This window comes from Cyprinus carpio, chromosome A20, assembly GCF_018340385.1.
Source record: "Cyprinus carpio isolate SPL01 chromosome A20, ASM1834038v1, whole genome shotgun sequence".
In the NCBI taxonomy this organism is placed as follows: Eukaryota; Metazoa; Chordata; class Actinopteri; order Cypriniformes; family Cyprinidae; genus Cyprinus; species Cyprinus carpio.
Window position 1 is genome coordinate 9,300,205 of NC_056591.1, and position 18,213 is coordinate 9,318,417.

Here is an 18,213-nt window from a genome sequence, read left to right on the forward strand (position 1 = left end):
GATTGTAGGGATTGTAGCTTACTCAACTCGAGCCGGGATTCTGATGATGAAATGGTTGAAGTGGTTGATTTGAGCAGAGACTGATTACAAGCCTACTGGAGTCCGTGAGTTCCTCCAGTGGTGCTAGTCAAGTGTCCAGCGTGTGAACAAGATTTTTGGTAATTAGAGGATGTGATCAACAAATTTTCTCTCTGCTACTCACGTAGGCTTTCCGTTCTTGTAGAAATTGATGTTAACCCCATATAAAACTTGTACTTGTGGTATGCTGTTGGGCAGGACAAGTTTGGCCAGACCTAAACCGTGCGGCGGACTATCGTGCAAATGTTGTGACTGTTCGTGACCTAAGCGCCCAGTTCTAGCTTACAGAATACTCGAGATGAACAATTTCCTGACGACTTCGTTCGCGAACATTAGTGAGTGCGAGTCTTCTTTTTTTTGACAAATAATCCTTTATCTGAACCTTGCATTTGTTTCAGGCTGTTTGCACAGACTTCTTCTAGAAGTTCTGTTTGATTGTTTCATCACAATGTCACCCTGCCTACATCGTTAACTTCCCGTCCTTCCCTGTTTCTCCGTGGCATTGAAGCGTAATAGTCGACATCGCGAAAAGCATAATAGAGGCCACTCTTTTAATGATCTTTTACATTAGATCTCGTCTGATATATAGACGCGAACTCTTATAGTTCCGGCTGGAGTTGCATTTTATGTAATAATTGATAGAGTATTATTGATTGTTCTGTCATTGCTAGGATTGATCCATATATTCGACGGATGTACTTCTCATCAGGTGGCCGCGATTGAGGGCGGGACACATCCGGCCCCGTGGGCGTTTGCTGCCTTCGTAAAAAGGTACTATTGAAGAGGACTGACTAGTGTACACTTTAGGTACCTAATGTGTACTTTGCAACGTTACTAATATGTATACTTTATTAGGGGTAAAAAGTGTGACAAAGATACACCTTTCAGAACAGGGATACTGTCCTTCGATTGTACCTTTTTTTCTGAGAGTGCAGAGATTTGCATAAAAACAAAAAACATATGTTGTTTTCAACCACAAGGGTTTTATATAGCGGTTTCGAAATGAAATAAGGCGGAATAAAGGATGACAGACAGAAGTTTCATTTGATTCTTTATGTAGCAGAAAGTCAGCTGGCTGGCAGCGAACCCTCCGCTGACAGGACGACTTGTTTTTATGAGTTACTAGGGTCAAGGGCACCCCTTCTGGGGATTCTTTTAGGCAACATTGCACCTTCACCTCCTGGAGTCTGACAATGACCTGGAGTTCATTAAACAACCTCGGGTCAAAGTTTCCTTACATGAGCGGAAACTATGCCATCCTCCAAAGGCCTTTTTACAGAACCTCCAAAACTGCGCAATAGTAAATCGGGTGTGAAACTTCAAAACTGAGAGCTCCACCAGCAACAACACGATCCAGATAACGTGAAAACCCTCTCACCTCCACAGGACGTACAGCAAAGCTCTGTTTACAAAGGTTGAGACGTTTAATAAACTCATCCACGTTTATACTCCCAAGTGCCAAAGCAAGCCATATGCTTTTTGGTTGCAACAGACAGTGCCTCGACTTCTACCGTAGTAGGAGCCAGGCAAATTCCAAACAAGGGTAGTTGTGAAAAGTCCCACTCCCGGTCTTGTATGATAATTAAGTGGAAACCCCGGAACTGAACGGGTGTTGATATTTCAAGGTGGAACACATTTCACAGGTGTCTCTGAGGAGCCGAGGACACACAATACAAATGTACGTGATTACTGGAGCCCCTGAAGCTGCTATTCAGCCAATTACAGCTGCCAAAACGGCAGTAGAGCATTAATAAAGCTTGTCGAAATCAGTATTTTATAGGGCTGTGCGATGGATTTAAGACCGTGTCTCATCTTCATCCAATATTTTTGCGCAGACAATTTCTTTGGCTTATTGTTGTTGCTTTTGAACCATGCTATGCATCAAAATGAACATTTCATGCACAAGTGCACTTCTACCAAGAGATATTTAAAAACTTATGGAGTTTCTTTTTTGGTTGATGTCTGAATAGGACAACGTCTCAAAATTGAAATCCTCTCTAAACTCCACCCAACTCTACACATTCAAAACTCTGCATATTTAAAATGTCTCTCTTATTTAACAAATAACCAGCTCCCTACTCCCTGAGCACGGGAAAATCACTTCACTTTCACTGGATTCCGAACATAATCATGGAGTTTGCTACCCATGGCTGCAGGTCTTCAACATATACAAAACTTGCTAGAGCAGTGTGAAGTGTGCTACCATACTTCTGACATAAAACAATTTAGTGCCTTTGGAAGAGACATATACACTCCCTTCATACTGGGAAATGTGGCAGAATATCGTGAGGAAGAGAACTCCCCCTTAGACAGCTGACAAGAGAACAAATGTTTGAAGTAATAAGAGAAACATACAAAATGTGCAGAGCCGGGGGTCACGAGGACTGGAATTGAGAGACACTGGTTTAGAAGAGAACTCCCCCTTAAAAATCCAACTAGTCTCAGTAAAAAAAACAGTAACTCACAACAAAAAAAAAACAATGCACAAAAAAAAGAAAATAATTCAAAGAAAAGATAAGATATATTAAAAATCCAAAAAAAGTTTAACACCAAAACAAAATGACCAAAATACTCTCGGAAAACTCAAAGAAAGAGTAGGGCACATAAATAACAGATCATTTCTTGCACTGTTCAAGCTTGTAAAGCACCGCTTTTTCTTCAGCTGAAGATTCTAATTCACAATAAAGTCCCCACTAACAAATCATTTCTAGAACCATTTGGGCCTTGAGGTTCATTGGAGTTCACATGGACAGATGTGAACAGTAAATAAACCTTTGGGCATGAACGTTATTGGAGTCACATGGGGGAAACAACAGGGGAAATGGGAACAGTAAATAACACACAATGTATGTGAGCTACTTGTTACAGATGGAAATGGCCTGTGGGAAGAAACTAAAAGCATAGGAAAAGTAAGAAATCCTCAACAAAAGTTGAATATGTGCCCCAGGTGCTAACACAAGAAGTGAGAGTTTTAATCCAACTAATGTTGCATCCTGAACCTGTCCTCCTGCTGTTCTCCTGATTATTTATTGTTATTTTCTATTTTAACCATCAGTAAAAATGGCAAAGGCCAAAACCTTTTGCACACTTAAAATTATTGCCCACCCCCATGAAAAATAATAACCCCCTGCCCCATCATAGTTTGTCAAAAAATTGACAATCGCGACCATTTTTTATTTTCAAAAAAGTTTTTTGTACACACTAATCTATTTTCTGTTTAATTACTACTGATCATTTTGGTGAGTACCGTGGCCTTGTGGCATTGACGTGAACATTACAGGCAAAGTATGGGGACCCATACTCAAACTTCGTGCTTGCTTTTTAAACCAATCCAAAGTGCACACACACAGCAGTGAAACACACACCCATGAACACACACTTGGAGCAGTGTAGCGCAGCCATTATGCTGCGGGTGAAAGAACGAGTGAGCTAGACCAAGAAGTACACGGGGAGTCGGGGGTTTTTGCTACAAGAGGCTACCTCCCAGTCGTGGTATTGAGCGGGCCGAGAGAGTCATTGGCATGAACTTGATTTTTCATCTTGTGGCCGCAAAGCGTGGGAATTGGAGACATTTAGTAGTAATAAAGGTTTGTAAATTACATAAGCGAACAAACGCTATTTAGGTTGCTGAAAATGGGTGCAGCCGACTGTTAGTCCTATGTCTTTTCATCGTCAGCTCATACCTGGGCCAAGAGACTCATGTTAAAAGCTAGTTGTAAATTTAGGACTGCATTAGGAAACTGTTGGTTAAGCATGTTTCAGCAAAGGTAACGTGAAAAGAGAAAATGGAATTAATGTTTGTGTTTTTTTTTAAGAGCACCTGAGGCACCTACAGCGCATCTGGTCCTGGAACCAGTCAAGAGCCAGCAAAACAGGTGATCTATTGTTTTCATTTCGTTATAAAACAGGGGGTCTAAATTTGTAAAGGTGTGAGGGTACTTTTGTTTCATATAGCAAAGGTAAACCCTGGCGTCTGATTTGTCTGGTTGGCACAGTGTCCAGATTCCTCTTTGCTCCACAATTGCATTTGTTCCACCTGCGTGAGACAGGCATGTGCTGGTGTGCTAGCGGCCGGGCTTGTTGAACATGACGCAATAGTAACTAATAGCGGCATTCTGGGTCGCTGATAGATCTAGGGTAGCATCGGATCGGTCCTGATTCATTACTCATCTTAATTTGGGCCCACCGAATCCTCGGGAACAATGAAACAGATTCACACAATAACATCTTCCTAGTTGTAGTTTCACGCCATGCCAGATGTCTATCACTTTTATTTTTATTATTATGGACCGTTGGTACCCAAACGTCCGGCATGCTATGGCACACAAAGTGGAAGAAAACACTTCAGCCGCCCCCGCCGACCGTGCTGGCCAGCCGTGGGCTACGGCGGCCCGTACCGTGAAGGGGACTTAGCCGCGGAGGGCGTCCGACAACACACTCGTCATTGGATTGGTTTGCTTCCTTTCTTTATTTAATGTGTATTTCCGGACACCAGGCCGTCCGCTGTGTCCGCGTGCTTAAACGGCCCTCCCGTCTTGCCCCGCCAAGGAATACAACAGCTTCTAGACCGCGTTCCCCCCTTGCTTCAAAACCCCCTCAAAGAAATAAGCAAGCACGTAATTCTAGCCCTTACTTACCATGTGTTCTACAAATGTGACGCCGATCGCGCCTGTATCAGGATCAACTAACAACACTGGAGTGTTTAAAAGTTGTGTGAAATATTTAAAAGTTCGTATTCGGCCCAGACTCTTTCCACATAGTTTCCGATGACAGACGCTTTTACCCACCGTTTTTCTTGTGGCCCGGACCCCTTTCCAACAATTCCCGAACACCGTGACACCCGATACGGAAAATGGCTAATACGTGGGAGTTGTTTTGTTTGACAGGCCCCCGGTTCCAAGAAGTGGCCGCGTGGTTGGGCAGGGCTTGGCTAGAGAGAAAGCTGCCAATGACTTCCGGAGATAGTTCGAGGCCCGCAAGAGTAGAAGGTCTGGCTAACGCGAGACTAATCGCTACTTTTGGGATACTCCTACCTGTCACTTGAGTGCACACCGTGATTATCAGCACTTGCTTATGTGAATCTATTGTTCATTTTGTTTGAAACCCATTAGCTATGGTTACAAATTCAAGCTTGATATTGTCAACCTAACTGAATAATTAATAAACATTATTCGTATTATTTTAATGTATTTTTGTTTTTGTACGCCGTTGAAAAGGGGAAAAATGAAAATTCTGTCCATCATCCATTTATAACTCCCGCAGGTTCCCACAAACTGGACCGCAATTTTTCTTTCTTTTAGCGTAACATCAAAAAAGACTGATATGTTCTTGAACGAATTTCGGCCGTTACAATAACACTTTCGTAATGGTCCACCACTAACATAAAAAAGCAACAGGCGGCTCCTCCCCCCAGTGGGGGCCTTTAAAACCGTTATACAAACTCACATAACAGATTACACACGAAATTTTTTTTTTTGGTGAATGATCCCTCGATATGGATATCCATATAGTGCTACTCACTTAAAAAAAATGCTGGTTTAGAAAATAAACCCCACAAGTAACCAAATACAACTATGGCCCCTCTTACGCCTTCCTCTACACCCACTGATCCCTCAGCCTACCTAAGCCTTCTACACAAGACTGTGCGGGTATTTTGCCTCCAACGCAACGTGAATGGGTTTAAAAGCCAGTGGGGTTAAAATAACCCACACAGTTGGGTAACACTTAATTCTCACAGTGTCGAACTCGTATGCTACACAAATCAAGTACTTGAGTAACCGACTTAAACGAAATTACAGATACGTCTAATAACACTAAATACTAGACCAGCCGTCCACCGTCTCCTCCATAGTACCACTCTACCTCTTTCCGCTGATGTTGTCACTACTGACCCCGCGCGTAGTCCAAGCTTATCAAAAGTACTACAATTTTTACATTTTGCTACATAAGTAAAAAATTTACCTGATCAGATAGGATACTTCTTATGGCATCACGTGTTTTATTACATAGGCTACAATCCACGAGCGCACTTACCCCCCACTTTAATTTTATATTAGCCACCCATTTGTTGTTTTTTTTTTTTATATACTCTTCATGCTCGAACAATACCTGGAATTTTCTCAAAATAACCCACTTATATGGAGTCAAAAATTACTATTTTGGCCCTCTGTTGCTATGGACTACGCTGACGAGAGTGATGTATTAATGTTCACTGTGAAGAACCCTACCCTTTGCCATGTACCTGATAGAAAAATAGGATTTGTGACCCTGGAACACTAAAACCAGTCATAAGGGTCAATTTTTTTTTTCGAAGATTGAAGATTTATGAATTATCCAACAACTGACTAAATACGTCTTTCGGAAAGTGAGGAGCTATTTGCTGAGGATAAATACCACTAGTTTGCCAAGATTTTTTTTTTTGGAATCCTAATGGTGCACAAAAACATCAAAAACATGGAGACAAATATCACCTTTTAGACCTACGGTGTGTCTAAATGCATAGTGCTTTAGCATCTTGAAGATTACAAGACTAAGACATCAAGCAAAATTCGCGTTGTGCGCTTTTTATGGTAGGCAAATTTACGAAATATCTGCATGGAACATGATCGTTAAGTAATCTCCAATCGTAGATTTTTTGACAATAAAAGGTTGAATTGACACCAATTTATCAGTTTGGACACATACTGGACAATGTATTTTTTGGCCTTTTGACTATCACCAATATACCGCGAGCAACTTTACAGATTGGTGTTTGTTCTCCAGGTTCCCAAAGTTCGATCAATCGAGATTGTTCACCAGTAGAACAAAAAAAAGAAACACATAATAAAAGTTTTGCAGAACATGCCACAGGTATATCTAACTATGAGGAAGAATACCCAGTCGGCCTGAATTTCAGGAGAAAAATTTATAAGGAAAAATATAATTATTTTTTCAGTAAGGATTGTTCTCTTTCCTCAAGCCTTGTCTGTGGTGTAAATAGACACTCTTCGCGCCAAATGCCACCATGAGAGGCAATCCATTCCCACTGCACGTTATATGTTACCACGCAGTTACCTAATGACTGAAACATTACATGTTTCTCCTTTTTTTCGTTGGCTATGGACTAGCACCCATCTGGCTTGATCACCTTCTTCCCCCCCCTTTTTATGTCCGCACAATCGGTTTGGGCGGGCATATTTGATCCGGCATTAAATTATTTTATGTTAATCTCGGTTTTTTTCTATTTTTGTGTGATTGGTTGTTACCTTAAGGGCCAAAACTATGTCTGATCCCGTGGTTTTGCCATTCTTTCAAGGTCATTTTCGCTGACCTTCAATAGATCACCCTGTTTTACAGCAGCATTATGTTCACCAAACACAATGCCAGTTTTTGCGACCTAAATTAGGGTATTCTCTCAGTCTCCAATACTCGCACAATATCTAAGAAAGTCTGACCTTAGTACATCTACTTTTAGCAAGCCCATGTCAGTCACCCTGCGGGCGGGCTTTTTTTTTTCTGCCCTCAAGAATTCTCCCAGGTTTCTTTACTTGTGATTTTCAGTTCAATACGAGACTACGCACTAAAACGGAGATTCATTTGAATCAGTGAGTGTGATGACTCTAGAAAGAGAGCTGCACTCGGATCATTCTAATTCGTGAATGAATAGTTTGTGGTGCGATTGCTCTGCGAAACCGAGTTGAAAAGGTTCAGTGAAAATAATCAGTGTGTATCGTGAATCAGGACCACTACTGCTTCTGCTTGTCAGAGCACGTGATAGGTTAAAATGCAGTAACGTTGTCGTTTTCATGAAACTGTAGTGTTAAGTCAAACAGGAGTGCGAGTACTGGGCTCTTTCAGCAGTTGGAATGTATGGCAGTAAAAGTACCAATCTCCTCAATAATAAAACTGGTGACTGCAAATGACACCAGTGGGCATGGCACAATCAAATGTTGAAGTGACCTACACCCTCTCCCAAATTACCATGCAAATTCAACACACACATCACTCAGAGGATACATAAATGTAAAATACACGTTTACACGTCAAACCTACAAAGATGGCACTGACCATATAGATATGCACATACCCATTACGTAAATACTTTCGAGTAAACACAAAAGTCGTTCTCACTCACCGGTATATAATAATTAGGAAAACAAACGAGTGAATCAGACAGCTTTTCCCACGGTATACAAAAAAGAAAAAGGCTGCCACATGCGTTTACCCACCCTCAAAACACACACAGGCTGATCATACGTATCTAATTACAACATGTACAAACACAGTACTGTGCACCTACATGTACAGAAAATATCATTACAACCTCACTAACATGTGTGCATCGTACGGTATTACAAATTAAAATAACAAACTTGTGCATTCCGTATACCAATTCAAAAACAAACTAACACACAATGTCGTACACAAACGGAGATACATTTATAATACTTCAAGAATATTTTTTCAAAATCCTTTCCTTTAATAATAAAACGCCAAAAACAGGGCTACAGATGTACACCATATGCATGGCTATTTATAAAAGGCCTTAAAGGTATAGTCCTCACTCCAAACAACGAATAAGTCGTCCTTAATTACTCACCCTCATGTTGTTTCCAATACCAAGTGAGACACTCGTTCACTCTTCGGGACCAGCACAATCTACGACGATTTTTCGTAGCATGTTGCCTGACAGCTCACCTGACCCGCCACATAGAACAGCAAGGATTCCGTTTATCACGATCATCGTCCAGGAAACCGTAGCCAAGGCGAATCATGACAAATAAGGTCATAGTGTCATCAGGGCTTCAACCTGTGATCATTCCGAACGCCGTACTCGACAGACTACGCGTGTTGGTGTGCACAAAGAAAAAAACAAAACTAACCATAGCCTTTTCTAACAGGTTGTTATCCAGCGGAGGTGTTATTCCACAGATGCCCGTTGCCCCATAATGTAGTTACTGCACACTGATCTGTAGACACACAATCTGATAGCTGTGAATTCGGTCAGGGTCCGATACACGCCAGAGGTAGTTCTTCCCTGGATACCACATCGGTAGTGAAGTCACACAAGGCTCTCCGGTCCCCCCCCCCCTTTGGTTTGCGGTAAGCCGTCGGCACTGTACTTTTTGCTTACAAACTATTTCTTCCTGTTTGGTGGATTAGCACTTGCAGTTTTTTTTTGTGTTTGGGGGTTTTTTAGCTAATTAAAATATGGACCAACTTGATCCAAAAATGGTGTACCAAATTGTTTTAATTATGTCCATGCCTGGTAGCGCGGACAATTCGCTCGAAGTCGTTTTCATACAAACCCCGCTGCTGACACTTGTCTACGATTGTTTTGTACCCGGTAAATGGATTGCAAGAGATACTAACAAAACTGGTAAATTGGTTTTAAAACATTTTTCGAATCCACCTTAATTCTTTTATTTGCATTAATTACCTTTGTGTGTGGTGCAATGTTGCGGTTATCACGCACGGTTTATTTGACTGCATCAGTTTCCGTTAGATGTCTTTAGTCTAGTTTGAATTTTGCCCGCTTGGATCACAATCGGGCTGTCTCTCCACTTCCACGGGAAGCTAGTTTTGATGTTTTGCAATAGTTCAAATACCTTCAAATCACCTATTTTTGGCATCTAATAGGTACCTGATGTTGCAATTGTCGATGACCGTTTGCGTACCACTAAGCGGAATAATGACCGTTACGAAACCGGTTTTGTCTGCGGCGCAGAATCAAACCCGGTGACAAGGGCTGATCAGGACCCCTGAAGCCGCAGTGGGTGATATATGTACAGTATCCCGTACAAACCACCATCGATGAAAAACCCCAATGAACCAATTACAAATTTAAGATAACCAAAACAAGTCGACCCCAATTTATGTGTATAACCCAAAAAACACACCCCCCCAACGTTTTTTTTTTTAATACTTCTTTTTACCCTAGGGTGTAGGTTTTGTTTTTATAATATACTTAGTTGTTTTACTTGAATCAATAGGTCAAATTCAAAGTAGTTCCCAACACTGGCTAAAGTCCTGGATTATCCCTAGATTTTCATTCCCCCATCACCAGCTCACCAAAGTACCTTCGGTGCACGACACCCATTGAGACAGACCGTCTCTTGACTATATGTATATACCATCACCACCTTCTTTTCTCTCCCCATTTTGCTGTGCTGATTTACATGTACTTTGTGTTTAGAAAAATATCGACATGAATAACATTACATTAGACTGTATGCGCTCCGGTTCCTAGTTGGCCCAACCACCCACTGGCCCCCTGTGGCTGATCTTTGATATAGGAAATACTATTCCCAAGTTGTACAAATAATCATTTGCATCGTTTCTCCGCTTAGGGATTTGCTTGCCTTTATCATACCTAGCACCTACATATATTGGAAAACAAACCGTACCTGGCGCTCAAGGGGATACTGAACTTTTCCTTTGAATGTCAATATAGCTCAGACCCTTCAATTTGTGCTGCCCATAAATTTTCACTAGGAACTCAACTAAGTTGTCCTCAAAACAGTAAACACATCGACTGAATCCATCTCACACAGAGTGGTAGGATCTTTGGGCGTTTTAACGTTCTGAAATGCATCAAATTCCAGGACAGAGGGCTGTTTATATATACGGTCTAATAGGCCCTGATCTGTTGCCACTCGATAAACCAAACGGGCTGAAGTTGACTGTTGCCTGTTATTTACTGTGTCAACATAACCCGCAGATATCCCTTCGAGTCACATTGATGACAGGGTCGGCAGCTGTATTAAAGGGCATTTTTGGTGTTAACTCATGCAGTTGTGCTCTAACATGGCTAAAGCAGTGATTTGTGTGCTTCTTGTATCTCTGTTTGCCTGCTGTAGATCTGCACCAGTGGTAAGTTCAATTACTTTTTGTATAGAATAGAGTTATATAACAGGAACTAACATATTTTTAAAAATTCATTAAAGAAATCAGTTTGATGCTAAGAGCAAGTACTATTGCATGCATTCTCTGTATGTCATGAAGAGTTCTAACTGTGTAAACTGTATGTATCTATGTATATATATATATATATATATATGTATGTGTGTATGTATGTATGTACTTTGTGTTGTATTACCTTAGCATTAAAATGCAGAAAACTAGTTAATGCTGCTGTGTGAGCATTTTAAATAGAATGGCTGAGGGAAGGCAAATTTGACCGATCTCTATATTTCTTCACTCTTTTGTCATAGAAATGCACTGTAGAAGTTTACCCAACTATGACAACTTCTGCTTCTGAGAATCACGAAAACGGTGAAAAGCGTCCCATTATCTGAGAGATCACGCCTGTCAGCCGTAGACTGTGCATACAGCCAAAAAATCCAGATTAGGTTCTTAAGAATAAGAAACCTAGCCTATCAGATTAGCTTTTTCTGTTTGATTTTGCATGTTCAGGTCCTTTGGAGGGGTGAATTTTGGACAGAGGCTATGAATTGAACCGCTGAAATCTCTTACAGCAACCTTTAATATTTAACTTGGCAGTGACACAAAATCTATAAAATGAATATGAAAGCTAAAATGTCCCCTAAATTGGCCCCTTCTGGGGGTGAGACAAGGTACTTTCAGTTGTTTGAGACCAACATATGGGTTGCAATGTTATCTGCCCTCTGCCATACTACAAAGTGCTGCAGTAAACGCTACAGAAGTCAACATCTGAAGTGGATCAAAAAAGCTCATCAAAGTTGTCCTAAAACATGAACGCATTTTGTTTGTATGCTTAAGGACAACTTTGATGAAAGGTTTTGATCCACTTCAATGTTGACTAGTGTATACGTGGAAAAGACACATATACACTGCTGTACGCCCAGGCGGTCACTGACCCAACAAACGCCTCCGAGCTGATACAGCTGCTTCCATTACTTCTATTTAGCAGTAATACTAATTGCTTATTAATAAGGAATACAACAAGATATTGAGTTTAAGACAAAATAATTTCAAGCACAATTTCCAGGACAAGGAGCATTTCTATGCACATTGACTGTGTTCCAGGGTATTCACGGGGGGTTCGATGTTCACTGCCCTTTGACAGTGAAGATCCTGGATGCTGTGAAAGGGACTCCCGCTGGAAACATAGCTCTGGATGTCTATCGCCAAGATCAAGGTGGGACATGGGAAAAGATTGCCAGTGGGTAAGATCACATTAGCCGTCACACTCTATAGATAGACTTTTGATTCAAGTATATAATTATATTAAACATTAATTAATTATATTTCAGATTTTTCATCTCACCTAATTAGATCCCAGTGGACGATTTTAAGTGTGAATGCTACAAGTAATTCAGTTTTAATATTCATACTGTTTGGGCTCGATTTGACCTCAGCAATGACATTTTGAGTCAGAGATTCATAAAATATTACAGTTCAATGCTTTGTTCATTGCACTTCATTCATGTTACACAGGGTCTTTGGGACAATAATGTAAAAAACAGTTCATGAAGGATTTTCTAAGTATTATTAAGAATCAAATGATGAAAAAAAATAAATAAATAAATAAATAAATAAAAAACACGGATTGAGAGTATGATTTGTCCTGAAATACAGATTTGGCTCAGATATACTAATTTATAGGAAACAGACTGTAATACATTTTATTTATTTTGTATAAAAAAAAAAATCTGTTTCAGTTTTAATGCTGCCATTACTGTGGTTTTGTCTGTGTAGGACAATCAGCTCTGTTCTCTATTCTGCATTTTCATTTTAGCCTCATCCTCACGGTTCCTCTTTCCTGTCAGTGTTATTATCATTAATGAGCTCTTCCTCTACCACAGGAAAGTAGATATGACTGGTGAGGTGCACAACTTGATCACCGAGCAGGAGTTCACTCCTGGCGTGTATCGGGTGGAGTTTGACACTAAAGCCTACTGGAAGGCAGAGGGTCGTACACCTTCCACCAGCTGGCCGATGTAAGTAGCGCTTTGACGGAACTATATATTAATGAGCATTTAATAGTTGCCAAGTGATGGGTTATTGTTGTATCAAGGCTCCGAAACCACAGGACTGCACATAGTCTCCTGACCTTGAGACTACTTTGATTATTATTATTTATAACAGCTACCTACTAGACTTAAATATAGCAAATTTGTGTATATTAAAACCCTGAATGATTGTCTTGGATGTGAACCAAGAGCTATATTAACTGTGGGGAGGTAAATATTTTAAGAACCCATATCTTGTTTTCTATAGACACACAGTAATGGAGAGTTTTAGATAAGAGGACAGAGCATTCAAGGACAACACATACTGAGCACACATGCACTGACATATATACACATATGTAAAGAAGACACAGGTTTGTATTTCTCAGTTGTTCTATGGTCTTTTTGCAGGTGGTGTTTGAGGCTCATGCCGAGGGGCATCGTCATTACACTCTGGCTCTTCTTCTGAGCCCCTTCTCTTACACCACAACAGCTGTGGTCGTCAAAGCACATGAGTGACCACATACAACAGATCTACATCGACAATCTACACAGAGAAATTACTTTTCATCCCAGGTCCAAGATTAAGAATTTGCCACACCTTGCAATGCCAGATTGATTGCTAAAATTCACAAAGTCAGTATCCTGTCAACATTAAGATTTTTAAATGTTTTTGAATGAAGTCTCTTATGCTGACCAAAGCTGCATGTATGTTCAAAATACATTAAAAGCAAAAATTTATATATATATATAAAAAACAAAAAATACACAATATTTTTTTTTTCACATTTTTGTAATAAATAGTTTTCTTGTATTCTAAAAATCTGTTTTATAATCATTGATAACACTTTACTTAAAATATTATGCATTTTAATAGTAGTTTTAATGCATTAATTATGCATTGTATTATCTCATGAATAATTGTAACGAACGTTATAATAGATCATCATGCACTTACAATACAAACACACTTCTCTATTAATTGTTACATACTTTAAAGTAATATGCATTAAAACACATGACAACAAATATTTACAATCTTATATTCATATGCATTTATTTATGAAAAGATATAATGCATTACAACCCAACAGTAGAATGCCTTCATATGCCTGATACAATAAGGGATTATCATATCTTTAATAACAACACCTATCGCATCAGCAAGTATCTGGCAGTTTTATTCACTTTGACTTGAAACCATGTGGTACTTGCATATTGGTGCTTGAAACAGTTTAATTTTGGAACCATTGATTATATCCCCGCTCCTTCAGACCAATTAAAGAGATCAGACTCAAAGGATGTTTGTCAACTAAATCCTCTTTTAATTATCATTTACAGATCGAGACGCCGTGGACGTGACTTGTTCAAACAACAAAAACAAAAACAAACAAATCTGGAAACAGGGATTGTACATGTCAGTCAAAGCAGCTGGCATCTCATACTGGTGTACAGTAAAGTGGACCCCAAACACAAGCAGAAGATCCTCATGTTTTTCAGTTCCCATTCACAACCAGCAGCAATTTCATGTTTCAGTCACCGTCCCAGTTTGAATAAAAGTGTAAAAGAAAATGTAAATGTGCACCAATGTAATTTTTAACACCATCACACGCACCCCACTGAACATCTCAACACAACAATGCGAAGTGTAAAAAAAAATAATAATAAATAAAAAATCAAGGCACAAATAGAATATGCACCAATGTAAACACTCTACACATACAGATCTGTAATGGTAAATAAATCATCTCTTAAAATTCTGATCTATTATTCTTCTGGATATTTTCAGGACAGCTGAACAGGATGGGGCAGCTATGAGAGGGGTGGGTTGGGTTTGAAAATGAGATGAGAGATTAACCTCTAAATTAGCAAACCAGCACTCGAACAACAGCTTCCTCAAACGGCATACTGACCTCAACACACCAGATCCAAACACAACAGGATGCAGTTCTCACCGCGTATAGGTTTTTACATAAAAAAAACACCCACACACTCTTCATTCATCAGGAACCATACACCCCACAGAAGAGGGCAAGAGAAAAAAATAAAAAGAAGGAAGAAAACAAACATCTTAACATTCATTTTTTCATATGCGACCCACCTTACATAAGAAAAAAACTGTGTAAACATTCAGTCCCGGATCTTTGTTCCAAATAAAAACATTTCGCGGTCGTGCAAAAAGCTATGATTAATTCGTCACCAGGCCTATCTGACGTCTTATTTGCAGTAGCAAGACTAATCATTACTCCAATAAAGTGCCCTGCAAAACACTAAGAACCGTGCACTGTGAAGTGCGGGAATTGACACTCATCTTTGAGCATTTGGAAAAACTAGATCACTCATAAGCCACACTTCTCTTTCAAAAGCTTAAACCCAGTCTTAAATGCCACTCTTTTTTCCTTTTGTACACAACACCTATCAAGTGTTTATATCTAACGGCTGCTTCAACACAACACAGGGCAAAAACCAACAGCTTGCCGCCAACTTTTGCTTATGTTAATTTGTTGGCCCCTGTGCGTTGTGGAAAAAGGGAGCCTGAGGGGGGGTTGTTGTCGTGTTACACATCAATTCTACAACACGCCTCTCACACTGAACGGCACAAATGAATGTGACGCCACATATACACAAAAACTCACTTGAATGAATACACACTAGTGTGTTTAGTACTGAGCATATGTCCTAGAGCTATATTTCACTATACAATTGCTGAAAGATGATTCGAGCGAAAGGAAAGAGTAAGAAAAGCATACTTTTGGCAGCAGTATCCTCCATATCATATTCAGATCTATTATATGAAAGCCTTCTTTGATTTCTAGTTTGAAATTGGCCAAATGTTTTGTTTGTATCCATGTAAACCACAGTAAACAGTTCTTTTCAGACCCAACTGTAAGTTCTGCTGGTAATAAGAAGAGACTGGTCAACACACTACTGGGCACTGGAGATCACGTCCGGGGGGACAACATCAATGGGAGGAGACCGTACTAGTGTTTAAAAATGTACATACACTCTGAAAAAGACAAAGCCAATGGGCGACCAAATGAGGAAGCCATGGCTCAACCACAGCCCTCAGAGACACTCAGGATGGAAAGAGCCTACAAAAATCCTTGAAAGCAGTCGCCAGCTAAGCATTTTACCGCGAACTGTAAGTGGTGGCTCAAACTTCAATTGGTAACAAAGTGCAGACACACATCTCCGCAATGGACACGGCACACACACACACACACCAGCACACACACACCAGACAGGAGACCTGCCTGAGATAACATTAAACAAGCAGTTTTAGGACATTTATTATGATAAGTTAAATTATACACAAAACATGAATGCAAAACTGTTATACGGACAAAACTCCACAACAATTGCAAAGTTACATACAAAAAAAACCAAACATGGACCAACAAAACGTTTTCCTTTTAATGCTCGAAACTTTAAAGACTATAAAGTCGTCATGAGCCCAAGTGTAACTCCAGGTGCCATTCAAGTAAGCAAATGGCGACATCACTCCTCAATATCTTGGCAATTATCGGGCACAATGTCACTCTGTACTTCCCTACACACACAACAACAAAAAACACCCCACAGGTGTGAGACACACGCCAAACCCTGTAACGGGCGTTATGGCCTTATAGCAGGGCTGCAAAAACCCGACTGACCACAGGTTCATGTCATGCGAACGAACTCTCGTAAACATCCTTCGTTCACTACTGTGGAGTGCACTTCAAAAGCGAGACAGAGACTGATTATGCTATTAACAAAAGTGAAGCCAAAAAAAAAAAAAAAAAAAAAATTTAGGAGGAAAAAACTACTAAAAATAAAAGTTGAGAAACCCAAATATTTGCGTAACAAAAAAATAAATTAAGACATGCAGCATGTAATGACATCTGTTATGTAATTTTTTGATGGTTAGTTTTAACTTTCATGCTATAGCCATTGTCTGATATTTTTTGTCCATCAGTCATGTGTCCCAAACCATTGAAGATAAAAAAAAAATAATAATAAAATTAATAGAAATCAAAAACAACAAATAGCTGCCAAAAGAAGAGTGTTTTCCACGGGAGCCACAGGCGTCTTTTGGGGGACAAAGCCTAAAAGCCTAGTTTTCAAAAAGGCCAGATCTTTACAGGGGAGTCTGGGTCATGACATAGCAAAACTTGTGCACAGCCTTCTGTATAGCCATAGGATTTGGGAAAAACAACAAACATAAAACACAACCAAGGTGAAATGTATATCGACAATTACAGGAACCAAAACGATTTTGAGGTGAAGGACAGATTTAAAATACATCCATTTAACTTGCATTGATTGACGTCCTTATAAACGTTGTCCTCTTCAAAGAAAACAACAACAACAGATATGTATAACAAATAACATTCTACTAACAGAAAGATAGCGAAAAAGTCTCTTGGGCGTCAAGAGTGCTGTTGCAAATGTAAAACCAAGCTTGTCTACAATGTAAAGCCACAGATGACTGGATCTACAGAGTTGGATATAGACTAATAAAAATTCTGTTAAGGCTTCGCAAGTAAACATTGATTTGTTGACGGCTGTTCTTTTTGAACTCCCAACCTTTTTTACAACGTGTTGTGATCGGAATGCGCTAAAGCCAGCATGGACATAGGAACATTCAATAAACTAACGCACAAGCAGGCAAGCTAATACACTTTTCACAGATAGATCCAGTACCTACGCACACAGACACACACAAACACTCACGTTCACGCAACTAACTGTGCATGAGACAGGCCTCTGCCCTCCTCGCTTCTGTTTTTAAGGGCATTTGGCATTGATACATCAACATTGTTTTTCACTCGGGGGCAGGGGGGGAGTTCACCATCCTGTCAGTTACTCTGCTATGGGGGCTAGCTCAGGTTCAGATTGACCGGATGTTCTTATACAGGCTGCTTCAGAGAGATCTCCGGAGAGTACAGTACGCAGATTGTTCAAGCCGTCCAGATGCTGTCGTTCTTTAGAATACCTCAGAAACTTATACCTGAGGCCCCCCAGAGGGCGAGATGAACCAGGGGTAGTTTGTCCTTGAGATTAATCGCGCTACTATATGCAACGCAAATATGTTTTTTGTCACACGTAGGTCCAATCCACACTGGGTTACACAGAAATAGATGAATACGAATTTGGTTTAAGGGTCAAGTCAAGTGTAGCGGGTCAGCGGATAGTGAAGATTGAAGCAGTGCAGTGAAAAGAGAAAGCCATTTTTCACTTT

At 40.0% G+C, this 18,213-nt stretch overlaps 1 pseudogene; it reads left to right on the top strand.

Annotated features, from left to right (window-relative positions):
* Window positions 1-10,831: 10,831 nt before the first annotated feature.
* LOC122133938 lies at window positions 10,832-13,688 on the top strand (annotated as a pseudogene).
* The last annotated feature ends 4,525 nt before the right edge of the window (window positions 13,689-18,213 follow it).